General features: G+C 45.8%; 1 protein-coding gene across 42 annotated transcripts in view; it reads left to right on the top strand.

Annotated features, from left to right (window-relative positions):
* The window catches only part of FBRSL1 (fibrosin like 1), a 517,648-nt gene that overhangs the window by 172,119 nt on the left and 320,749 nt on the right, over nucleotides 1–24,780 (top strand). Inside the window, exon 1 of one of the 42 annotated variants that reach the window (XM_040577053.1) lies at nucleotides 12,116–13,805. The exons of 40 other annotated variants lie outside the window; for them this stretch is intronic. The gene's annotated coding sequence lies outside the window, so the exon portion shown is untranslated. Of the gene's footprint in view, nucleotides 1–12,115; nucleotides 13,806–15,837; nucleotides 16,017–24,780 lie in introns of those variants that run through there. One more of the 42 variants, XM_040577054.1, reaches the window with a different exon arrangement.

The raw sequence follows: 24,780 nt of genomic DNA, 5'->3' as shown, positions 1-24,780 counted from the left end.
CATCGGGGAAGGAGGAGAGCTCTGATGGGGGCCGCTGCTGGAGTGCGGTGGCAAGGAAGGGTTCAGAAGGAAAAAAGCCATTAGTTTAGCCATGGTGAGCTCAAGATGATCACAGGGATGTAGATTGAGACATTTGTGGGTGGTCTACGTTGAAATGTTAGCTGAACATTTGCAGGTCAAGTTAGGCAGAGACCGAAGTGAAGGCTAATTAAAGGAGCTGGCTACCAGCTGTGGGCTGATCCTTCGAGCTACCTTTGCAGTCATCCTTTGGGGCTTGCAGGCCTGCACAGGCACAAGGCAGCTCTCTTGCTTGCCTAGCCAAGGCATGATGTGCCTCTTTACCACCCAGGGCATGGACGTGTCCCTTTACCACCAGTGGAGGTTCAAGTGCCCCACTGAGCTCTGCGAGGAGTGCGGCGCTCCCCCTCTGCCCGCGCTGGGAAGAGCAGGAACCTCTCCTTCCTGTGAGGCCAGCCTTGCCTCTGGGCAATGTAGGAAAGCTTGCAACTCTGATTTGCCCAGGAATCTGCATAAATGGAGGGGGGAAGGATTTTTTAAACAATAAAAAAGGGCTTTCATGGTGCTTTTTTTATTTGTTTACGGTGTTACTTATAGGTAGCACATCAGAACCCTCCTTCAGAGGTGGGAGCAAATTGCAGCCTATTACAGGTGTTTTCTTGTTTTCTACCGGTGCCTAGAAAAAAGAGGAGGAAACATAGCCATCGCCAGCTGAAGCCATGCACACGTTGATATCGGTGTTTGGATATTAAGCCATTTATTCCCCAAGTAAAAATGTGGCAACCGTGTTCAGTATGCCTCAGTTGTTGACTGCTGCCAAATTTAGTCATAGGTTACTGCAGTAGTAAACTCAGAAAAGGTTTCCCTCTCTCTGAAAGTAAAATCACTTTCTACAACCTTCATAAGTTTTAATTAAAAAGAGCATGTAATGATTTTGGCATTGAATCCAATTTCATATACTGTTTAAATCGAGAAATAGAATTATTTCTATCAGGCTTTTAGTTCAAGGCTTGTAACGGCTGGATCATTTCCTTTTTCATCAGTTTCTGAGTTTTAAAATGGTTTATGAACTTTAGCAAAATCATTTAGAAATGGATTTCATGCAGAATAGTTAATAAATGAATAGCAGAGCCATGTAGTGAAATGAGTCTTGTTTGCATCTCAAGCAGCACAAATTTAAATAAAACACGGGGTTTTGCATAACAGCATTTGTTTTTAATGTCAGCAGTGTTTTTCAAGCCACCTCCAATATCCGTCATTTTTCACAGGGATATCTTTGGCAGCAAGGAGGATTTTCAGGGGCTGATTTGAGGTACATAATTGGAGCACTAAGACTACACACACAAAGTGTCACTTAATGGATGAGGCTCATTTAATTGTAGGCTGCTCAGAAATAACCCAAGAAACACTTGACTGGTAGCTAATGCAGAGGTGCAATTAGACTTCTACATAAGTGTAATTAGGCTGATTGCATAGAAAGAAAGAGAGTTCATAAGGTTTTTAAATGTGTGCAGTCATTTTGTCTCCCTGTCTTTTCCCTAAGCTTCTGCCTTATCTGTGCTGGACTTAAATAAAATGCGCACACTGCTCTTTAGCTATCACTTGCCTGTGATCTTCTGGCCTTCCACCGTTTGTGGGTTTTGCTGGCGGTGGTTTGGCTCCGTTGGGTTTTTTGTTGTTTATTAGTGCTGGATTTTTCCTTAGCGGATCAGAAGGAAGGGGGTGATGCCACCCAGCTCCTGGACCTCACCGAGGACAAATTGTTCGTGTCAGTGCATCGTCCCAGTCTCTTACTGGTTGTGCTTCTGGGGGGAGGAGGGGAGCTTTATGGGACATGACACTTCAATATGAATGGGTGAAAAATCAGTACTTCCAGATCTTTTTCTGCAAAAATTGCACTGTTTTGCCTTCCTTTTACCTTTAGTGAGGAACGTGCTGCCCAGCTAAACTGAGTAGATATCAAATGTTCGTTTACCAGTTATCTATCCAGCATACGTCACTGAAACCTAAAGTGATACATTGCCTTGCTGGCTAATAGTATAGACACAGATAATGTAAATTTGTTCCTTATTTTTTTCTAGCAACATTTAAAACAAACACATTTTATTCTAATATCTTACAAATTGCACATATGGGACAGAAAAAAATCTACTTTGTTTTTCTTTCAAATTGTTAAAATAAACATAAATGTTGCTCCTTTATCTTTATTTTGCATTTGTGTATATACGTATGGGTTTTTAAATACCTAGTTAAAGGTTCTCAGAACTATCCATGTATTTACCTTGCACAGTACTGGTGTAAAAGCGCATCAGTATAGAGAGAAATGAAATACCAACCCAGTCACCGCTGAAATGCTGACACTTCATTCTTTGCTGTCAGAAAATGATCTTTTAGCAAGCTGTACAATAAGAGGGAGGTTGTTTAGAAGATTAGCACTTGGATGAAAATCTCTGTATTTGCTTTGAAATGCATCCCACATTAATAATTTTCTTGCAGTTACCGTGTTTAGATGGGCTTGTTCCCTGGGAGTAGATTGCTGTGCAGATTCCATGCGGCATTGAGATAAGGGAGCTTCTGCTTTTATCACCTTGTGGTTTTTTTTGAGAAGTGCTGTCTAGAATTTTTACATTTATTTAAGTAGTAGTAAAGACAAGGAAAATGTTTCCATTAATCAATAGTTGTTTCCAGTAATCAATAAGTGTTGCTAGTTGTGAGGATACAGAGACCCAGAGTAAATGTAAGGGTGAATGAGGAGCATAAAATACAGCATTGGGACGATTTTCAAGCAGTATCTAACCTGAGAAACAATTTCTATTATAAGGAGGAAATGTGTTGCAAAGGTGAGAGATACTCAGGATATCCAATGGATTTTTTTTTGTCACTCAGCCATAAAAGTGCAAAGCCTTCCAGCTGCATGCGTGTTCTCTGGATTCACCATTTAACTGATCAGTGTAGTTAAACTGGGAAACTAGGGTGCTATGTGCTGATATTTTAATGCAAGAAACCCACATTTTAATCAAACGTATCCCTGTGCACGGCTGGTCAGCACTTTCTCATTGCAGCAGGTGCCAGACCCATTCTTCTCTTAGCTTTACAGGGAGCGAGTTACAGACGTGAACTAGTAGCCTTCTGAGTCAGCTGTGGGTAAGCAGTTGCTTGCGCATACTTCCAGGTTATTTATTTTCCCATCATGAACAAAGTTAGGGGAAGTTCTAGCATCATTTTGCTCGGTCTATTCTTATGTAAGTTTAAGGAAAAAAGTTAAATGTTGAAAAATTAGTCTCTGCGAGAAGTATCTTAAGTTTGCTAACGTAGATTTCCACGCTAGAACACCTCTGCATGCTTTTGGGCAGCAAAGCCCAACACAGGGCTCAGCAAGCTGCTGCTGAAGTACAGACACGTTGGTGTAGGTGTCTGGCTCCGTTCTTTCCCCTGCCTGGCAATGACCGTGGCTGTTCCTGCCTGACAGCTGTGCAGCGGCTGTACCAAATGAGGTGGTGGATGCGGTCCAGCTCCCAGAGTGCCAGCATCTGCACGCATTGGCTCCATTTTTTTTGGCATTCCTAACTGAGAAACCAGTGATTAATTCAGCAGAGAGAATGGAGCTGGAGCCTGACCCTCAGAAGAGCTGCTGCTGGGCCAGCAGCACGGCACAGTGCTGCGCTGGGGTGGTTCACGCCGCCGGGTCTCATACTGGGATTTTCTTCGTGTAAATGGCTTCGGCCTCCTAGGAGGTCTGTCCAAGAGCAGACGAGGGTAAGAGTTCCCATAGCCCTGGTAAGAGCACAAGGAAACGGGGCTGGAAGAAGTCACGTGCAACCTGGGGAGGGATCTGAAGAAGCGAGGAGCGACAGTAATAACAGGAGGGAAATGGTGTGGAAGGGAGGGAAGAGAAGGGAATCTCCTGTCCCCACCTGTTGTTTGGATTTGGTTATGTGCTTGGTGCTGTCTCCTATGCAACCCTTGGTTCTCAGGGTTTTTTATTTCTCTTCCAGGTTGCTGTGGGTTGCACTGAGTGATGGGGGTCAGGGGCAGCAGGACATCACATATGCTTTGCTTCTGGATAGTGTTTATGCCATATGGGCTCAAAAACCTGAGCTGGGGCTTTACAGGCATTTGGTAAATATTTATTTCCTGTCCTGAATTGGTCACATTTCTTAAGCAGAAGGCTCTTGACAAATCCGTAGCTTTGGTGGTTTTTAGAGGACTTCTGTCTCCAGGATGTTTCAGCAAGGATGACAGAAAGGAACACAGAGACACACTCTGCAGAGCTGCTCTTGCAGGCTGGTTCTCAGAGCTGCTCAGCACTCTTCAGCTGAGGTTCTCCAGCCAAACGTAGCTTGTGCTATAGGTTTATTAAGTGGGAGCATTTATTATCTGCCAGGTGCTAGTAAGTTGTGTGATTACAACTGCTTGTTTGTATTCACCCTCTAGCTCAGATGGCTCTTCTAGGCCTTAAGAACTGCAGAAACACCATCTGGCCACTGCTGCTGCATGCAGAGATATTTCCATCTTTCAAATCTTCAGAGCTGGAGTCTTTTTTCTTCCTTTTTTTTTTTTTTTTTTTTAACAGTTTAGAGAGCCTAAGGACTCTTCCCACCCTTTCTTCCCTCTCCTTGTTTCTTTCTGAGCTGCAGAATGTGCCTGCCCCTCTCATTTTACAGCCACTTGCTGCAGGTGTGTGTTGCCAGTGTTGTGCTCAGAGCTGACACAGCTGCTCGGGGTTATCGCCACCCCACTCTCCTGGTGGTTCAGAGGACAGTATCCCGACCAGAGCTCGCTGGAACATCTTGCAGAGCAGTGTTCTTCTGTTAGCTCTGTGGCATAGCTATCAAAGGGGGGAGTCTGGAGTTCCTCTGCACGCAGGGCACGTCGGGCCCTCGCCAGTAGGAGAGAATCTGCTTCGGTGAGGTGTGCGTGTCGGTGGCAAGTTGCGAAACAGCAGCTGGGATCGGACAGGCTTTGGGGTTCGGGTTAATATTTATACCAGGAGGGAGGGCAAGAAAAGGGTATCGTCAGTACTGCTGTGTGGGGTTAGCAGAGGCAGGGAGTCGGGGGCAGCAACGTTTGGGCAGGTCGGTTCTCATCTCTACCAGCTCTGCAGCTGCAGTAATGATGTGTTTTTATAAAATACCTGTTCTCAATCTAATGAGGTAACGCGTCCATTCCTCAATGTATCTATGGCTGCCTTAAAGACAGGCAGTGTAGCGAGTAGATACAAGGAGATAAATGGGGAAAGTGCTCACAGCATCGGGGTTAAGGGTGAGCTCTGTGGATGGGAGCTGTTTGTTCTCTTCACTGTGCCATAAAATAGTGGCTGCAAACCGCCTTCACAGGTTGTTTTCCCACATCCACTCTCCAGTGGGGAAAAACAGGATGTTATTTTCCCTTGAGACATACCAAGTGTTTAAGTCCTCACCCGTCTCCTCCTATTAGAGGCTCTCGGTGGCACAGTGTGTGGAGGAGCTGGATGCTGGGCTTCCAAGAAGAGGCTTGCAATACAGCTCATGCAGTCCTGAGCAGAAAATAGCTGGCTCTGCTCTCGGGCTCCTGCGGTGTGAGGATTAAAGCTGGCTGGGGGAATGACAAATCTGTTTTGTTGCAGCTTCTGAGATTTCAAAGTTTGTTTTGGTTCAGTGTTGCGACAAAAGGAAAAGCTTTTGAATGTTGTTTGCAACATAAGCATGTGTTGAAACACCTCATTTCGGACAGCACCAGCCAGGATCAGCCAAGTAGCTCTCAGTGCTTAAAATGGCTGAAGACAGCTTTGTGTGAGAAGGGGAGAGCATGTGCAAGTGCAAATTGCATTTTATTTGCTTTGCCTTTTTCTTTGATGTAACTCTCTTGTCATCAGAGAAAATGATGTTCTCGCTTTGTTGGCCAAAAATAGCTGCCTAACAGCCACCCCAGAAAGAGTTTGCTCCTTACTGCTCGGTGGGGCATGCTTTCTGCATGCACTCCTTGAGCACTGAACTTCATAAAAGCTCTGCGCTGGCACTACTACAGCGAAGCACTCTTCCCCCTTCCCTGCTGTCTTTCTTCCGAATGCCTGCTGCTCTCTTGTGGCAGGACAAGCATGCAGTAGGACCACAGTGGGCTGGAGTTTTTATTATTTTTTATTTTTTTAATTTTTTGGCCATGTTGTTTGTAGCCCCACCGGGTTCTGGGTGCACGCAGGCACTGCTGCTGGGGTGCAGGAGCAGCAGCAACCCGGGGAGGGAGGTCCCCTCTTACACCATTGTTGGCTGGCATTGCTTTGAAGTATACCTGAAACCATGCCCTGCCAGTGTAGCACACACCTACGTTTTATGCTCCTAGGTAGCCTCTTGAAGTTGGTGGGATTATTGATGTGAGCAAACCTCTGCGGGACAGAGGATTTAGAGGAGAAGAGGGTAAATTACATGTGTGTCCAACCAGCAAGCTCCAGCATTCTGCTCAGAGCTGTTCTGCCCAGCCCCAGTAGTTTATAAGAGCTAAACCCATCGTAGAATGCGGTGTGTGATTGCAGGTTTGTGATGTGTGGATTTAGGTAAGCAATATTCTTCCACTGTTTGTACAAGATGAAACTGCCTGCAATTTTTAACAGCGCATTAGAGAGTTTTTAGTTTTCAGGCGGTACAAGCTATGGCAAAGTGTGACTTCTTCAATTAAAATCAATAATGATGCAAGTTATATAAAATATTTAACAGTGGGTGGGTGGTCTGGCTGGTAAATTGATTTTCTTTGGGGTACAGGTAAATGTGCATGACAGTAACTCCATCACCAAATAATCTGTGTGAGGAGAGACGCGATCAACTTTATTAATATGACTATTCTTGTAGATGTCTAACATAAATCAATGCCTGCTGGAAAATGCCGGGTAATTGGTTAGAGAGATAGCAAAGCAATATATTAGAAGGCAGTTTACTAATCTATAGCAAGTGGATTAAGAAGTGGGATGACTGCAGAGGAGGAGTAAGAGTTCATAATCCCCATTTCAGAGTGAAATCAAAATGAAGTCTGCACAAGTTGAACCTAAAAAACAACAAAGCCAGACATCAGAAGATTAACATCTTGCCTACATTGGTGCTACTGTAGCTCGAATACGTGATCAGAACCAAGATTGTATTGTTTTAGTGGTACAACTGAACAAAGTTCTGGATTCTTCATATTTGCTAATTGGTTTCAGCCGTGGAAAGATCACAAAGTGGCTGGGATACTGTGAATCAAGTTGGTTAATATTGGACAAGAAGTGATAAGATACGAGACTGAAAAGTCCCTGAGTCTTTACCTTCCTTATCTCTTATCACTCTTCTTAATAGTTATAGTTTTAAATTAAATGACTTCCCGTATTATAATATAATTTACGGTTTATTGGTGCATGATAGAATTTTGCTCCCTATTTGTTGTCGTCTGTTGAGCTTTCAGAAACGTCGAAGGTCAGTCTTCTGGCTGACCACAGGGTCAGCCCCTGCCGTGAGGGCTTTTCAGTTCATAAATAAGAATGCGGCTACTAAAAGATCCTGATTTTCACCCTCCTGATCAAGGTTTATTAGAGAATAAGCAAGAGGAGAGGACTGCAAATCTCTCAGGAGGGGTTAGAAGCCAGAAGCAGTTCACGCAGGTTGCAGTGCCTTTCCCTGCTGCTTTAAGAGCTCGTTGCTTACCTGCTTCCTCCTCTGCGAAGTGGAAGGAAGGCTCAGCCGTGTGCTTTCCTTACTGTGAGTCTAACTCCTGGTTAAACATTTTTAAAGATTTAGGGGATGGTAAGCTCTAAGTGTTAATTATTAACCTCTCCCAACAACTGTCCTGTACTGTAGCTTTCACTTCTCCAATCTTTACATTTTTCGTTCTTGGTTAATCTCTGTGGCTTTGATCATGTCTTGTTCTCGTTGTATCAAAGAACAGGCTCTCACTGTCTGGTGGAAAAAGCAGAGTTGTGTTAGCCAAAATAAAGCTTGGACTGTGGTGGTGTGGGAGCTTCGGCCAGAGTATGTGCGGGGAAGATTGATTTTCAGGGGAGGTCAGTAAAAGCAAGCTGCACGTAGCTGAAGGTGGGAGATGTCAGGAAATGGCTCTGGTCCTGCCTTCCTCTTTAGTTTCTCTGCTGTGTGGGTGCAGCCGGCATCTTTGGATCACTTGATTTTGGTTTGGTGGGGAGATGGAAGGTTGAAGTACTTTTAAAAAATCTATTTCTTTTTTATTCTCATTCTTATCCTTACTTTCTAGCTGTCCTTGTTGCAGGTGGGGTGATCGTTGTGGCTGTGCACGTCTCTGTGCTGTGAGGAGACCTCAGTTCTGTTTTCAATCCTTGTGTCACTGGGATAGCATTTTCTAGTTATTTCAAAGGAAAATGAAAACACTCCATAAACTGCATTACTAAGCACCAAACAAGTGTTGTTTGGATACAAGTGCATGTCCTTTTTTCTCTGATCGCTTTTAAATGCATAGGAGGCCTTCCTCCTAAAGCCAAACCAGATGCTGCTGTAGTTTCCTCTGCAGCCTTCCCGTATTTCCCCTCGGCCGATGGAAGCCATGCCGCCAGCCCAGCTGTGATTACTCTGCCTTCCCTTTGTCTCCTTCTGAACGTTCAACTAAAGAACGAGAAAAGCCAAGTCCGGTGGAGTTAACAGAGTGACACGATCCCTTACGGCACAGGTTTGCCGGTGTTGTGTTGCATCTGTGGGCGTAGGTCCTTGAGGGATCCGAGTGCCATCCGCTGAGCCGCCGTCCCCAAACCAGCGCTGGTGTGCTGCTGTGCTGCAGGCGTTAATGATGGTAACAAATGAGCCAGTTCCTCCCTCTCCCTGGGTTTTCAGGCTCTCAATGGGCTGTTCTCTGCTTGGCCCCCTGGCGCAGCTGTCGGGCAGTGCTGCTGGTGGTAGTGGGGTGTTGACACCCCGCATCTGTCTGCTGCGAAATGGAGAGCGGCCCCTTGCCATAAAGTGCTGCACAGCTGTGGAGTAAGTACCTGCCCGGGGTGGAGGGGCTTCAGGTCGTGTCGGCTGTAGCTCATGTTGAGTGCCTTCATCTGTATTCCTGCCTCCTTTAAACGTAGCACACCCACATTACTGAAATAGTGGTTATATTGCGTTGGCTAGTGAATAGAAATGAACTGGTTAATGTTCTCCTCTTTGGAAAAAGGATCAGTTCCCTGTAATTAAGGTCTTAGAGGCTTTCAAAGGACTAACACATAAACCATATTTCTAAATCCTTTACCAATTTGTGAATCATATTAGTATTGATCAAGAAACATTATATGGTACAACACATTGATGGGGGTTTAGGGTGATGATTGTGGTGTGATACTCTGAATATGAACCTTGTGTTAATGAAAATATTGCAGGCTCCAGAAATGTTAGGATTACGAAGGGGAACGAGTTCTGATTCTCAGCTGTTTTAACATACAGCAGATGGTTAACTTGCCTTCTGAATCTTTGCATAAATTGGGTAAATTCTCGGGACTACCTGTGATCTTTCATCCAAACCACCCCCCCCCTTTTCTGGAGTGCTAGTAGAAGAATAATTTGCAAATCATTGCCAGGCTGTGGAATGGAAAACGTTTTGCAATAGTGAGAAACTTTAAGCCAGAAATAAAACCTCTGCTTCTGATTTTGCAGCTTTTTTTTTCTACTGCACTTTTGTTTTCTAGAAACTGGGAATCCTGTCCTCGAGGTGGCTGCGAAGTGAGCCATTTAATGCTTATTCTTCGACAGTCTTGGATGAAGTGCAGTATAGAAACACTTAGTCTTGATGTTCTTCAAATTATCACAGCAACACCATGAAAAATAATGTTATTCCAAGCTTTCCTTTCTTCTAGTATCTGCACAGATTTCAGTTTCTCTGAAATTTTAGTCTCACAAAACCTGAGTTTGCTACAGACTTTCTCGTGCATTTTCTTTTCTTTCCTTCATGAGAAATTCAATTTGCTGCAGTAAAATAATCTTAGTGCTGAAATAATAGATATATTAAAGTATGAATTACCTTGGTGGCAATAAAGGACAGGTTTTTATTGCTTGCTTATCATGAAGGGTTTGGGTTTATGAGTTCGCTGTGTTGTAAGTGCATTACATTAGAGCTAAATTTAACATGGCTAGGTAGCAACAGCATACATAGATAATCCATGAAGACAGTACAGATTTGTATGGCAATGAACTTTAAAAAATAAATAAATTAAAAAAAGTGGAAGTGCTTCCATAGCTTTTCTCAGCAAAGAAGCTGTCAGTAGTAGTGAAAGAATAGATGAGTAGCTTTTGTAAAAAAAGGTTTTAATATATTCATATTAAACAAAAAAACAGCTAACCAGTAGAAGAGTTTTTCTAGATCACGAATATCTGGCCATCTGAGGAGATCCTCGTGCAGCAGCACAGGAAGGAGAGCTGGAAAGAGAAGCCTACATGAAAGGCTGCTCTCCTGGGCAGAGCTGGTATCACCTGCAGCGTTTGCAGCAGCCCCCAGACTCTTGGAGCTTAGTTACAGGGAGAAATGGCCTGAAAGACCTCAACTCGTATGTTAAACTGGACTGGAAAAGGCCCCTTGTCTGAAAGGAATATTGCTCTTTAAATTCACATCCTGTCTCAACGTGGAGTAATTTCCGTGTGTAGTTAAACTGTAAAAATTGTCGCCAGGAGTGGCCGAGCTGTATTTATGCTTAGCTCTGAAGAAGTTTGGCTGCTTGGCAGTGTGGCAGCAGACTAGCAGGGAAGATGTCTTTTCAGCTCATAAGAAAAATATTATGTTGATTACATTTGGTGCTGGCACAGAGAGAAGTGAGCTCTGTGCTCTCAGAGCCTCAAACACCACTGCAGCAATTTGGGTAATTCTGATTAAATCAATCCCTGTCTCCAGGTACAAGCGGGTGTTTCTTGTTCCAGATCATACAGCTCAGCAAAACCAAGTGTTGTTAACAACATATTGTAGACATGAAAATTGTTATTCTTAGATCCTATCAAACAGAGAGAAGTAACAGAGCACTGTACAGGTTCATTTATAATATCTGACGAGGTGCGTGAACAGGCAGTGTTCCATGTGCTGAGATTAGGAGTATGGATTGCTCAGGACTGTGCAGCGCAGGGTGGTGAGTATTCAGCTGCTTTTATTGAAGTTTTAAGAAGTCATTATTCGGCTAGTCCTCTGCTAGCACTGACAGCTGCTTTGTGTTCTGAAAAACCTGATGTGAATAAAAATTCAAGAGGCAGGAGCCCAGTCTCTTGCTGGTGCTGAGTAGCTCTTTGCGGCTTCTTTGCTTGAAGCAGAGGGCACTACACATAGCATAAGGTATGGCTTGCCAAGGGGAAAGGTCAGCAGGTCAGCACCTGAAATGCTCTTTCTCACCCGTTTTAATGTAGGGGGTACCTTCTGTGAGTGTAAATATAAGCTGTTGCATTTAATTTGATAGTAGTGCCTTCAGAAAGCAACGTGAGTAATCCCAAGAAGCCTGCTTCTCGGTGGCTGTCAGGCTGCCCTTTACACGGTTATTTTCCAGTGTAGCTGCCATCAACTGATTGATGGAAGTTGATTTAATAATGGTATAAACTGGTAAGTAACACTTGATTAGATTATTGTTAATTAAGTTCACTTAACTTACAGAGATTGGGCGGTAAGTTGGATCCAACCTGTTCTATCTGAAGGGACTTCTGTTCCTCTGCCAGCAAGAGCGAGGTGCTGCGGCGAGGTGCGTGGCACCCACGGAGGAACAGAGGAGAGGAGCTGATTTTGTGCGGACAAACGAGCCTTTTGAGGGGAGCTTTAATAAGTGCATTGCTCAAAACTACTTGCATCTGCAGTGCCCTTGTTCATGCGGCCCATTGTACAAGCAACGCAAGCGCACGCTATTTCAACAATTCCTGATAAAGGAAGAAATAAGGGAATTTTTCTTTCCTGATGTATGCATTTTGCTTTCATTTGTTCACTTGGTTAACCAAATCATCATCTGGCGCTAGCAGCAGCACTTGTAGGTAGGAAAGTAAGAGTGATTCTCGTGTCGGCTCGTGATGCAAAGCCTCCTGCCCTTCAATTTGTTGTGAAGCACAGAAGCCGTGCGGGAGCAATGTGCGGGGGCTCCCAGAGGTAAATGCCACCACGGTGCTCCATTGATTCGGGAAGGTGGGCGCGAGCGAGTGCCTCTGGTGGCACACGTTGGGTCGATGGGATATTTGTCAAGTTCAGCAGGGTTTTGTAGGGAGTTGTTTCCATGCGCCTTGCTCGAAAGCTAGGATTTTGCTTTCAAGGGTAGACAAGGAGGAAGCAAGTTTACAAAGTCTGAGCAGTGTAGCTTTAATTGAAGTCATGCTTCTCGATGGAGCAGAGGTAAAAAGGAGGAGACATATGGTGTAACCTTTATTTTTGTTAGGTTCCCTGATAAGCCATCCATTTGATAAGAAATGCTGCTCCATTGGTGGAGCTTACAGGGTGCAGTTGTTCTGTGATAAGCACGTGTTTATTGTCGGCCATAAATGCCTGAAGTGACAGTTTATGGCAGGTTTGATTGGATGTTTTAAATGCTGAGTGCATGCATCCTTACTGCTTTCAAAGGCTGGTTTGCTATGCGCTCCAGGGCTGGTTGAAGAAACGAGTTGAACTGTAATGTTAATTTGTTCCTTGGGACCCAGGGAGATGCACAGCCCTTGCCAGAATTCGTACCATTGAGGCTCATCTGAATACAATATGCAGCCCCAAAAAGGATATTACACCAAGAAGTCATGGAGGAGGAACGCAAGGATGATGCATGTTTTGGTACAGACTGCATGTCTTATTAGGATTAGGTGACATTTTTCTTTCTTCGTGTTAGTACTCATGCTGTCTGGGACTTTGTATGGCCTCCTTTGGAGCAGTGCTCAAACACATGAATGTTTTCAAGCCCAGTGCATGAGGTAACTCCTCGTGCATCTTCCTGGTGCCAGGAACCAGCATTGTCCCAGTCGGAGGTATTTAGGAATGAAAAACCAATTAGTCTTCACACTGTAACAGAAAGGAAATAACTCATTTACTCTTTGGGCTAATGAGGGGTGTGATGTTGTATTTATAGATGTTCTGTTCCTGCTTGAGCTGAGCTGAACTTGAGATATATTCTTTCTGATTAAAATATGAAGACACTCTATTATTTCTATAACCACATTTAAGTCTTGCAATTTAAACAAATTAGTTTGCATTTCACATGTCAGACACAGTGATTTATGGAGCAAAGCGGGTTTTTGCATCTGTTTTGTCTCTTGATTCATTAAATTTTGATTGAAGAAAGTTTTTGAAATAGGGCGTAAAAGAATTTCCCGTCCTTAGTGAAGGGATTTCTTGCTTGTTTTTTGCAGCATCTGGTTGAGTATTTTTTTTTTTTTTTCCCCCTGTGTGCATATGCCAAGAAATCTTGAATTTCCTTTCCTGATTTTGAAAGTTTGGCCCGAGGGAATTGAGCAATTTCTCTGCTTTGCCCTGTTTGCTTTCTGGTCACCCCATGGCAGCAGCGACGTGTAAGTCACTTATGACACCACAGAAGGGACCCCGTTGCCCCGGGAGCTGCTGCAGCACCTTCATCACAACCTCTGGCTGTGACACCGGAGGCACTCGCAGGCGCTGGGTGTGCCGGGGCAGTTGCACAAGCACCGTGCTGGGAGCAGCAGAGGGGAAACCGCTCTGCTAGGGGCATAAACCTGCGTGGCAGGGGCAAGTCATTGCTTTGGAGGTGCTGCAGTGCATTAGGAGCATAATGTCACTTGTCTGCCCCAGCTCATGGAGCACAATAACAAGGAATCGTGTCCAACGGTGGCTAGAAGAAACTGCTTCAGATCAACTGGTGCTTCTGTCCGGCTGAGGTAGCTTTTCTGTTTTGTTTCTGGGTGTCACTTCCCAGGTATGTTTGGTACGAATGAGTGCTTTCTGCTGTCCTGTAAATCCAAGCCTGGCCTGATGAGAGAAGTGCATTACAAACAAAAGTTGAGAAAAAGATACGGTGCCTTAGCAGAATAAATACACAAGTGTGTGTTTATTTGGCTTTTCTGGCAGAGGAGTATTGGGGAGAGAAAATGTGAAGCTAAAAAGCTCCTGAGCAAATCCTGCCCTGCGACACATGGGCATCCCGGGTAAGAATCCCACAGGATGAATAACCACGAACCTGTGTCAAGAGACAGGGGACCCTCTGCTTGGCTTCGGAGGGGAGTTGACAGCCCTTAGGGTTCGGCAGGCCGGCGTTGGTGGCTGTGCTGCGCGCACTCATGGCAGAGCTCAAAGGGCACTGCCGATCCACAAGGATGGCAGGGAGCGTGCAGGCTGGGCAGAAACTGGCCCCGGGGTTGGAAAGAACCGAGGCAGAGAGATTAGAGGTTAAACTGGAAGGAGTGTTAAAATATTCTCCGAGTACGATGGCTGTAGCTGCGGATTTTAATTGCTGAAATTACCTTGTCAGGATGTCTTATCAGCTGCTGTTCTAGTGATTGTTTGGTTTAGATAAGAACTCAAGTGCGATAAAACCTTGATAACAGTTTAGAGATTACAGCTCTTTTGAAACTGCTGGCACTTGCTAGGGGCTCGGTGAGCTGCCGAGAAACTACAGTTGAGTTTATTCCACTGCAATTTTTTCCTCCACCCCCCTTCACTTGTTTCGTGTTTTGTTGAAGCGCTGAAGCTCTTGTTTTGGATCCTTGTTGCTTTGAGAAACAAAACCTTTCTGGGTACTTTCTGGGAACGGGGTCTGCACTCAGACAAGGTGACCCGTGCTGCCGAGTGGAAGTGGGTGTAGAGGGGGAAGAAGAAAAACAAGGTACCTGTGCGCCTCTTGCGACCCAGGCAATCGGCCACCGCGAGCTCCTCGCTGAACTTCAGCAGCTGCAGCAATGCAGAGGGCTGATGCTCAGCATGCTCAGTAGCATTCTCCTTCAGTTTCCAAAAATACAAAGTTCATGTAAAAATTTTTTTCTTTTATGACGGTTTGTTTAATGGAGCTGTGTAATAACACATCTCCTTAAAAATCTATCCGATATTTGTGGCAGTTGTTTTGTGCTGCTTATGTTAGGTTCGACTGGTTTTTTGTTGGTTTTGTTTGTTTTGTCTGTAAAGATAGAGACTGGTAACAAGCCTCTAGCTGAACGCCTCCCGCTCATGTGTACTGGGTGGGACAGAAGCGGGCTTACAGGACCTGGCGTGGATGTCTGCAGTGAGAATTGGACAAGAGTGATTTCCGTGGTACAGCTGCGTGGCCTTGTGTTGGTTCTGCCTTTCTTCTGCTAAGCTATCTAAATCTAAGCACATCTGAAAGGGTGAGCTGCTTAGGTTTTTCAAAATAATTTAAATTGGTTGTTTTTCATGTAAGTATAATTTAAATGAGGGATTAGAGAAATTTATGTAACTTGTTTGAGCAATGGGGGAAATATTGAAATGGTAGGACTATGGTTAGAAAATGGAAATTCGGGGGTTGAAAAAATAAACTTTCATGGTGGAAAATCCCTTTTAGTGTTCTTTGTGTTTGGATTTTTGATCATGCTCATTAGGCTTAATAGCAAAGCAGGACATCCAGGCATTCCTTGTCTACACCTGCTTTTAGCATGTCCAGCCAGAGGGGTGAGCTTAAAGCGTTAAGAAACAAGCATGGGGGAGAAGTACCTGCAGTGATAGTTACATGTCTTGTGCATTAATTACAATTACAAAATTTTTATATAATCCAACTGATGACAGTTAAACTTGTCTTGGTTTGGTAGGCAGCAGAGCTGTTTGCAATGGAGCTCCTGGATTCTCCTACCTAGGAGCGCTGCCTCTGGAACAGTGCAGGTAACCCCGTGGTGGGGCTGCCACGGGTGGACGTGCCTCTGGTAGCAAGCAGCCTTTGTTACGTAGCGGTGTGTAAATAATATGCAAGCATCAAGAGGAGTGTCCTGTCGGGAAGGCTAGGTCTCCACCTTCCCTTTACACCGCTGTGCTGTGCTGGCTACGTGACATGTTCTAGTCCCGTGGCTCCGAGGGTGCGGCTGCGCAGGAGCTGCAGCAGTTGGGGCATCGGGATCGCAGCTGCTGCGCCTCCGGAGATGTGACTGGTGAGTTTCCCAAGCTACAGGTTATTTGGTTTTGTCATGCAGCTGCAAGGCTGGAGAAAAATTATTTGAGGCAAAATGTAAGGAAACATTAATTGCGTGTTCAAAGTACGTATCTTTACCTTTGGGGCTAAAATCTGTGATAATGCACTCCCTGTTGAGCCCCATCGGTGAAGCTGTTGGGAAGCTGGGTGGCGCAGAGCTGGAAGATGTTGGTTACTGGTGCTGCTCCTCACAACAAAGAGGCTCGATGTCAAAGTGGTTGCAACTAGTACCTGCTTCCTGCAGCGTGCTTTAATTTGTTTTTGCATTTTGTTGTGGTTTTTTGATTCGGTGTTAGAGACGAGCTGATTTCTTGTAGGTTGCTGATCTTTTTTTTTCTTTAGTAAAAAATGCTGTGTGTTCTCTTTTACACCATTCAGCCTGAAAATATGCTGGGTGTGTGCCAGTTGGCACGGATGTGATATGTTCTACAAAGTCCACAACAAAACTTTGGACCACATCAGTTTGACTATCTGGGATATGTAAATAATTGCAACACAAAGTACCAGAGGAAACTGTACTCTGGAATAACCAGACCTTGCTTTGTTTCTAGTTGTTTTGGTTCTTTTTTCCTTGTTTTTAAACTTCAGTGCGTTGTTTTTCCTGTAATATGGGAAGAAATTTTTTGGCAGTTCTCTTCCTGAATGTACACCCATGTACGCTTGCAGCTGCTGAAAGATAGTGTCTAAAAGCATCGGTAAGAGAAATCGGCAGTTAAGAGGCCGGTAGTTCTGCACTTTGGTCATATCTCAAAACTGACGTTTTGAGATCACCGTGAGCTAAAACTTTTTTGTTTACATGTGGATGATAGCATATACATGGCAAGTTTTTACTGGGGCAGCGTCTGTGTTGGGGCTCTGCTTCCTGTCCAGGAACAGATTAATTTTGAGACTGTGAAGATTAGGTTTCTGATGTGCTGACAGCTTGTTGGTTTTTTGTGTTACTTAGGTACTCGTATTGGAGACGTTCTCAGAGGCATGATGTAAACCATCTCTAGCCCTCAAAGAGATGACACAGTAGTTAAATAGAGCAAAGTTTGAGGAAAAAAATTATCCGGCTCTTTTTGGAAATACTGGACTGAGGCATGGGGTGGCTACATGATTGCCTTAGGGCTCTACAAGAGGCCTGTGAAAGAGCTATTAAGCAAAAGATCAACCACAGCAGAAATCCAACTCTAAACTATTCTAGTTATCAAATATAATCTAATAATAAGAAAGAACAAATAAGCTACTGAGCAACCAAGATACTTAATGAGTACTGGAATAGATTCTTCTTAATTGTGTTCAGGCGCTCATGGGGTATATTTTCAAGTCTGTGTTTATGACTTGAGACGATGCACTTTGTTTTTTCTTCTTAATGAAAGCTCAACATTTGTTTTGTTCCAGCAAATTTCAGAACTCAGAGGGTAATGCCAAATTATCACACGCCTCACAACAAGACAAAGAATTGGCTGCATTGCCTTTCTTGGGGAAAATGTGGAAATATCCCAGGCTCGCTCCAGCCATCCTCTTAATTTGAGGTTTAACGCTCTGTTAATATCAGCCCACACTTGCATCACTTGGGTAGACGTGGGCTGGGACTGGTACGAAGGAGTCGCTGGCTGCTGCGTAGCATGGGGAGGGTCAGGGCTTGGAGCTTGCAAGGGAGCCTGCCAAGGAGAGCAGGGGGGCTTCTACTGTCTGGGGAAAACTGTGCATGAGGGTTGCAAATGAAGCCAAACGTGAACTGCCACGGTCGTTTGGTCTGATGTGGAGTGTTGTGGCAAGTTGTCCTTGCCGGTGTCCTGCCTGCAAGATGTGTGGTTTCACAGACCCCCCATGGGTACAGCCTCACTGATTCCTGGGCAAGAGGAGGTTATCAGAGCTCTAGCAGGGTATTTCAAAGAAGTCTTTGCAAAACTCAGAGGTTTCACTTTTTACCCTAAAGTTTCGTTTTGAATCTGAGCCCCATTTCAGGTGATGCTAAAAGTGAAACTCAGCTAGCTCTTCTGGGCTGGAACAGTTACCAAAAGAAAATGTCCCAAGTGTGGAATACCTTGCATGCAAAGCAGTAGGGTGAGGAAGATATGTTATTTGTCTGGTTCTTCAGAAGCATCTTGTGGAGAGTTACAGTTCTCCAGCAGCAAGACCTAGATGGCCCTCCTATATTCCACTGCTGCTATCTGGATGTTTTGACTCAGGGCTCTACAGAAGTGGACATCGACTATTTTCTTCGTGACATTCTGCATTGGCAATTAGGAGGTAAACAGACTACTACTCTCTGCGTTATCCGTTGTGATTTTGTGCTAACAGTTGACAGAATAGTGGTGTCTCTCCCTCCAGAATCTGGCTTTGAGTAACTGTTACTTCTTGCAGTATTGATAATATTATTGCAAATATTTACGTGATGTTAATTGCATTGCATGCAAGTGATTCTGTTACTGTTCTCTACCACCACAAATGGAGTAATATAAATGGAACAGGGGAAGCAAACATAAGGGTTTTAATGCCATTCTCTCTTGTTAGAGTGCACCTTCGCACCACATCCCTCCCAAAGACTGGGTGGTGAGACAGAACTGCCTGCCCTCAGTTTTTGTGTCTTCTTTTGCGTGTGCACGAAGGCTGCGCGTATGCACGAAGACGGTCTTACGAGCAAAACCACAGCGCTCTTCCTAAATGTGCAGAGGCGCAGGCAGTTGTGACACTGGAGATCTATTTTGTGACCTCCTGTTCACCTTTCTCATGTCTCTAAGTTCAAGCCATGAACAGTCGTACAGCAAAAATTAAATGCAATTGCAGTGCTTAGAATGGCTCGAGAGTGACCTAGCGTAGTTTGGCTTTGAGTTTGACCCCAGAAGCAGTTCGGTTGCATGAGATGTCAGGCTTACATCTTAAAGGTCGGGACTAAGCCATACCAATTTATTTAGCTGCAGTGAAAAATTTGTATTTTTCTGTGTTTTTTCTTTTCCATATAACCTCTCAAGAAAGGCAAGCTTTAAGCTACCACATACAGCTGGTGTTTCTAATAAGACACAGATGTGTACTGGGATCTCTCCCATCTCCTGCAACATTTAAATATAGACAAATAGAACTTAATCAGCTATAAATAACAGCATGCCGTGCCTGTGGATCACTAACCTTCTCTGGGACTCCCACTAGACTAGGGTTAAGCTTAATTACTTCAGTCTCCTACAAACAACAGCACAATCAGCTGCTGGTTATTGTGTGGGGGAAGGTGGAGGGAGCAGAAGGAAGCAAGTCAACATCCCTAGGCAGCAACGTGATGATCTGGCATTTGGTGTAGGTTATTTGTAATGTTTAGAGACCAATGGGCTTCTTTTATTCCCTGGTTTGGATTCAGGTCACAGGGGGTTTAATGTCACTTTTAAATCCATGCATTGTTTTAAAAACAAACTCAGGAGGCACCTGTGAGCACTTGTTGTCTTCCCCTGAGGGATAACTCCTCAGATTTGCTGGAATAAAAAGGTGCCGATTGTGGCTCTCTAACTCTGTTCAACATGAAAGAAAGTTGTTCCTCTGCGGTCACTGCACGCTGCGGATTTAGGAGGGCACATTGGTGTGTCTGGCAGTATGGTGACCATCCGCCCCGGGCTGGGGGGTGAGCGTCTGTCTGGCGCTCTGCTCCCAGCACCAGCACCCAGGTGTCTGGCCGGGCTGGCCCACACGGAGGCACGTTACGGGGGCTGCTCTCTTCCAGTTGCCTCCTGCTGAAGCAAACGCGAGGCAGATGTTGGTGAAACCGCTGACGTCCATCTTCTGTCAGCCGCCGGGTTCTGCTCTGCCTGCCGGGTGCTGCCCAGCGCAGCGCGCCGGTGTCACCGGTGCATTCCCTGCCTGGCCTGCGTCCCGTGGCACAGCAGTGCTGGACCAGGGGTGAAAACAGCTCCTGTACAGGCAGGGCTGTGAGAATAGAGAGTTGGTTTTTCTCCTCTAGTACTCGGTTCAGAGTACTATCATCTTTGGATCATGTTTGAAACACCGTCTTTCAGTCTCCAGTCTGCCTCTGATTGTCACACCTCTGATGTAGCTGAGCCAGTTTGCACTTGAGCTGAAATACCTACAGTATGTAATCACTAATCAGTTGTCTTGAAGTACTTCGTCTGTCAGTGCCGAGGTCACGTGCCAGTCTGAACACGACTTCCTTAGACTCTTGCTCAGTACGTCGTCCTGTTTCCCCGGTCAGCAGTGCCCATCACCATCTCTCTTCCAAATGGCCAGCCTTGAGGAGGGAAACAAACGGTCGTGTCCCAGACTGATCAGTGGTTCCCGGTTGTATTGGTATGAGTGAAAAACTGTTTTCTTAAAAATTGATTTGTTCTCCAATATGTTTGGTTGTCACTTCTTGCCAAGAGCAGTAGTGAGGAAGAAGCTTCCTAGATGTTTTTCCTTGTTAGCTTCCTCTCTTGCAGGATAACAATGAGAAAACCCATTTACTGGTTTGCATAACCTTTTCCCAGCTGCAGTAGATTTGAACTGTAGATTTGTTTTTCACTGAAGACTTGATTTCCAGCAGAGCTGTCCCTGCTGTATGACACCACAGGCATCCTGCAGGTAAAGCAGGGAGAAGCCCTGCACGTTTTTTCCAGGGCTGAGGGCAGTCTTACAGCTCTCCTGGCCGCAAAGCCCTTGCAAGGGCCATCTGGAAGACAAATGGCAGCGCTCTGGTGTTCCCGTCGTGATTTGTGCTGTACGTCGCACGCAGTTCAGCTGCACAGAGCCTGGCTTGGCCTGCGCTCAGCGCTGCGTGGGCTTAAATGTTTGCTGCCACCCCTGTGCCCCTTGTCTTGTAAAAGCAAGAGCAGATGTTAGGGGGTGCAGTTAACGTGAGATCGCCCCTCTGCCTTTCCCAGCCTTCGTGGGAACGCAATCAGCGTGTTTATGTGGGGCTGGGGCACGGGGGGAGCTGGTCGCGGCGCCAGCCCCGCGGCATCGCCCGCCGCCCCTTTCCGCACGCAGTCCCCGCGTGTTTGATTTCCCCTGCTGCGGGCCAGGCTCAGGAAGACAGGGGAATATTTATTTATAAGCCGTCTGTACAGATGTTTTCATTGTGGTTTGCGGTGCATTGGTGCCACTTAGTGGGGGGAGAATTGAATTGACAGCTTTAACAGTGCAGGGGAAAACAAGGAGAGCCAGGCCTCGCGTTCCAACCCCCAGTCAGTCCCCCATCAGCATTTCTGCAGTTCAGCTACAAATTCAGATCTTCTGCCAGCCGCAGAGCTGCGGCGGGTACTGGAAGCGGCTGTCAGCAGAGAAGCGCGCTGACCATAGTCCCAGCAGAGCAGAGCTGAATAGTGAGGCTAAATAGTCTGGCTTTGTTGATAGAAAAAATTAATCTGGCCATGCCTCGTGTTGTGCAAGGCTTTGGCAGGCTTAGAAACCATTCTCTCTCTGTGTTACAATTTCCACTCCTTTAGGTGTAATGGGAAGGATCATGGAATGGGATGGTGTTGGCTCTGATTCCAGTTCTGGAGCAGCTAATACAAAATATTAACAGTATTTATTCAAAATCATCTAATAAGATTTTCCATTGATTTCTATTAAGAAAGGACTGTGGGAAAAACAAAATCGTGTGCAACCCACCTATTCTCTTCTCCAAAATAAAGGCTTATGGCTAAGAAGAGTACCTGGAAAGGGCCATGGATGCATTCAGCTGGCATATAGGCTGAATGCAGTGGGCAAGGATGTTAACCATCCCAGCAGTGCGGTGTTTGCTCGGAAAGGATGGTAGCCAAATGTCGTGTTTCATTACAAATTGGGTGTATACATAAGGAAAAGGGGACTGGAGCTGAGCTTACAGAAGTGGCCATCAGCCGCCGAGCTCCACATGAGGCTGGAGTTTCACCGCGAGGTTGCAGTGGAGCATGCACCCTGTGGTTAATAGCTGTGTGTTTCTGTCTCCAGCAGGAAAGGACACTTCAGTGTGGTTTTACTCTGAGTAGCTGAATTACTTTGACATGGGCTCCTCACCTTTTGAGTTACTTCTTCGTGTTCCTCTGCAGGCACGTTGTGTGCTGCAACCTGGTGCTACGGGGAACACGAGCCTGGTCCTGTGGCTGTTCCACACGGGGAGCTGCTTCCAATTTTAGTGACATTTCTGGGCATGGAGCAGTTAATTTCAGTCCTTAAGAAAACACACTGCAACCAAGGATTATGCTTCCTGGCCTTAGTCATACCTACCGTAGCTTTCACCTAGCAAGTCCCCCTACCTTTAGCAGGAGAAGCAGCATTGGCAGAGGTCAGCAGCGCCCAGCTACTGGTACGTTTCCTGCAGCCCTTGGTACCTCGGTTTGCTCACCGTGGTGCTGCTGGCTCCCAGAGGAGAGGTTGGAGCTGGCATGGGCGCGTGTCCTGGTGTCACCTCCCTTGGGGCTCTGCACACAGCCATACCACTGCCTAGGCACACTCCACTTCCATCCCGTTTATACCGCTGCCAGGCTGATGGGCACGAGGCTCCGTGGCTCGTGTCCTCCCCCTGGGGTTTGGACCCGCTTGTGTCTCTTGCGCTCTCACCAGAGGGCACTGCACAACATGTTGCAGCCTAATAAATAACCTCTTAACCTGCTTAGCTGCTGCATGCTCAGTGGCATGTTTTACAATGTTACCTGGAGTCCTTGAATGCTGGTTCCCATGGCAACTTGATATAGCATTTTTATTCTTTATTACTATCACTGTTTTATTGCTGCCTTGTTCAAATGTGCTGTCATCTTTATTTTGCCTTGGCGTGCGTGCACGTGTGTGAGTCACGAATCTGCTTCTAAAAATTGTGTTATTAAACAATTTAGTGAATTTGGAGAAAGAGTGGTGGTCTGTCACTGTCAATTTAATGCTAAATGGGGAAGCACACCATGAATGGAAACAGGCTAGCAAGAAGACCCAGCAACCCAAACTGGATCGATACAGCCAGCTTAAGGTGTTTGGTAGAGTCTCTCAGATAGTTGGGTAACGACAAAAGGGCAGGAGAAATACTGCTGCTGTGGGGGAGCATTGCAGTTTTAACAAGAGGGTATGCTGACGGCATCCTGATGTTCTTAGGAACAGATTTCGGCCAAAGCCGGTCATGGGAGCGAGGACCTAAATGGTTTCAAGTTGAAGCTTGAAACGTTTCCAGCAGGAGCTGTACGGCCCGATGGGGAGCAGCCAGAAATTAAGCTGGCAATTATGAATCCCTAGGTTTCTCTAAGGGGATTTCAAGCCATGTTGTGGATAACTCATTGTTTGCACCATATTTATGTTACGTTAATCCTGTGGCTGACGTGTTCTGCTTCTCTGCAAGGGAAGATCTCTTCTTCTTGCCTTGGTGTTAGCTGGCTCTGGGAGAGAGAGGGCGGGAGAATCACTGCCTCTGGAGGTGGAGCGCGGGCAGAGATGGGAGTGCTGCCTCCCAGTGATGCTCCACATTCCCGGGCCTGCTTGCTACCACCAGCTGCTGGCAGATGTGGTGTTGGGAAGGAAGCCGGGCTTCCTGCAGGCGGGTTTGCTTTCCTCCCTAGTGCAGGTACAGCCCATTCCCTAGCATTAGCTGGGGGTGTTACTGGAAACGCTTATTTTTGTGTGTAGCAGGAGATGATGGGCGATGGTGGCGGGGTGATGGGATGTGGGGAGCTGGAGCACATTTCATCCAGGCCTGCCCGGGAGAGCTGCCAGGACGTGGGCAGGGCTCCCCTGGGGCAGGGTCGGGGCTGGTGGGGGCCAGCTAGTCACAGACTGCGGGACGGGATTTTTCCTCAGGGCGAAGCCCATGTTTCTGGGAATGGCAAAGCAAACAGAGTTTAAAGGCGCTGTGATCTTGTGCGTCCGGGAGCCAGCTGGCAAGCCCCAGATAACAGATATCTCCCGAAGCACATGCTAGGAGCGCTGCTGCTTTCAATGGCTCCCTCATACGCTCTGTCTTCGTTCCCCACTCCAAGTATTAGGGGGCTGCTTCGGAAATATCTGTTCTTTCTTAGCTCTTCTACCTAAGTCCCTCTTTTCTGTCGACTGCTACTGTGAGCTGAGACCGGCAGTAGGATTTAAGTATCCCCTGTGCACAGGGAGGGTCGTGAAAGGACGGGGATCAGGGCTGCCTCCCCAAGGGTGATCTCCCGTATTTGAGAAATGGAGAGGCATCATTTGGAAGGGTGTAAATTATCTGGGACAGCACAGAAAATTGTACAGCATGCATTTAAATCCTTCGTTGTGTCTTGTGCCGGCAGTGAGGAGGATTCTGCAGCCTTTTCTAAGGACACTGAACTAGAGACTCGGGTGCTGTGGAGGACGCATGTGTCCTTCCAGAAGAGTCTTAGAGGTTATTCTTTCTTTCCCCCCTTCATTCTTTGCAAATTGCTCTGTTTTGTGGTGATGTTTTGTAGCAGGGCAGGTTTGGCTGAGGCACTTGGTCAGGGGAATTTCTTCAAAGTGCTCAAGCTTTCCATGTTCATCTCCAGAACCAGAAGCTCCTAAAATAAACACAAACTGATCTGTAACTGGAACTCAGTCCTTTCTTGGGAAATTTACGGAATGACTGTAGGCAGAATAGCTTTTCCAAAAATAAAACATTTATAGATTGCCAGACTGGTGGGTATTAAGAAGAAAAGTAGGTAGAGCAGCGTGGTTAAGATAATGGGCTCCAAGGAAGAGACTCGTGGTTGGCTCGGAGGTGCAGTCTTGGCAAGCTAGGCAAAGTGAAAAGGAAGCAAAGAGTTGAGAGTTTCCTAAAGAAGCAAATTTAACAGCACAAGTACAAATTT

The sequence above is a fragment of the Cygnus olor genome, chromosome 17 (assembly GCF_009769625.2).
Source record: "Cygnus olor isolate bCygOlo1 chromosome 17, bCygOlo1.pri.v2, whole genome shotgun sequence".
NCBI classification, from domain to species: Eukaryota; Metazoa; Chordata; class Aves; order Anseriformes; family Anatidae; genus Cygnus; species Cygnus olor.
This window is presented reverse-complemented; position numbering and strand designations above follow the sequence as displayed.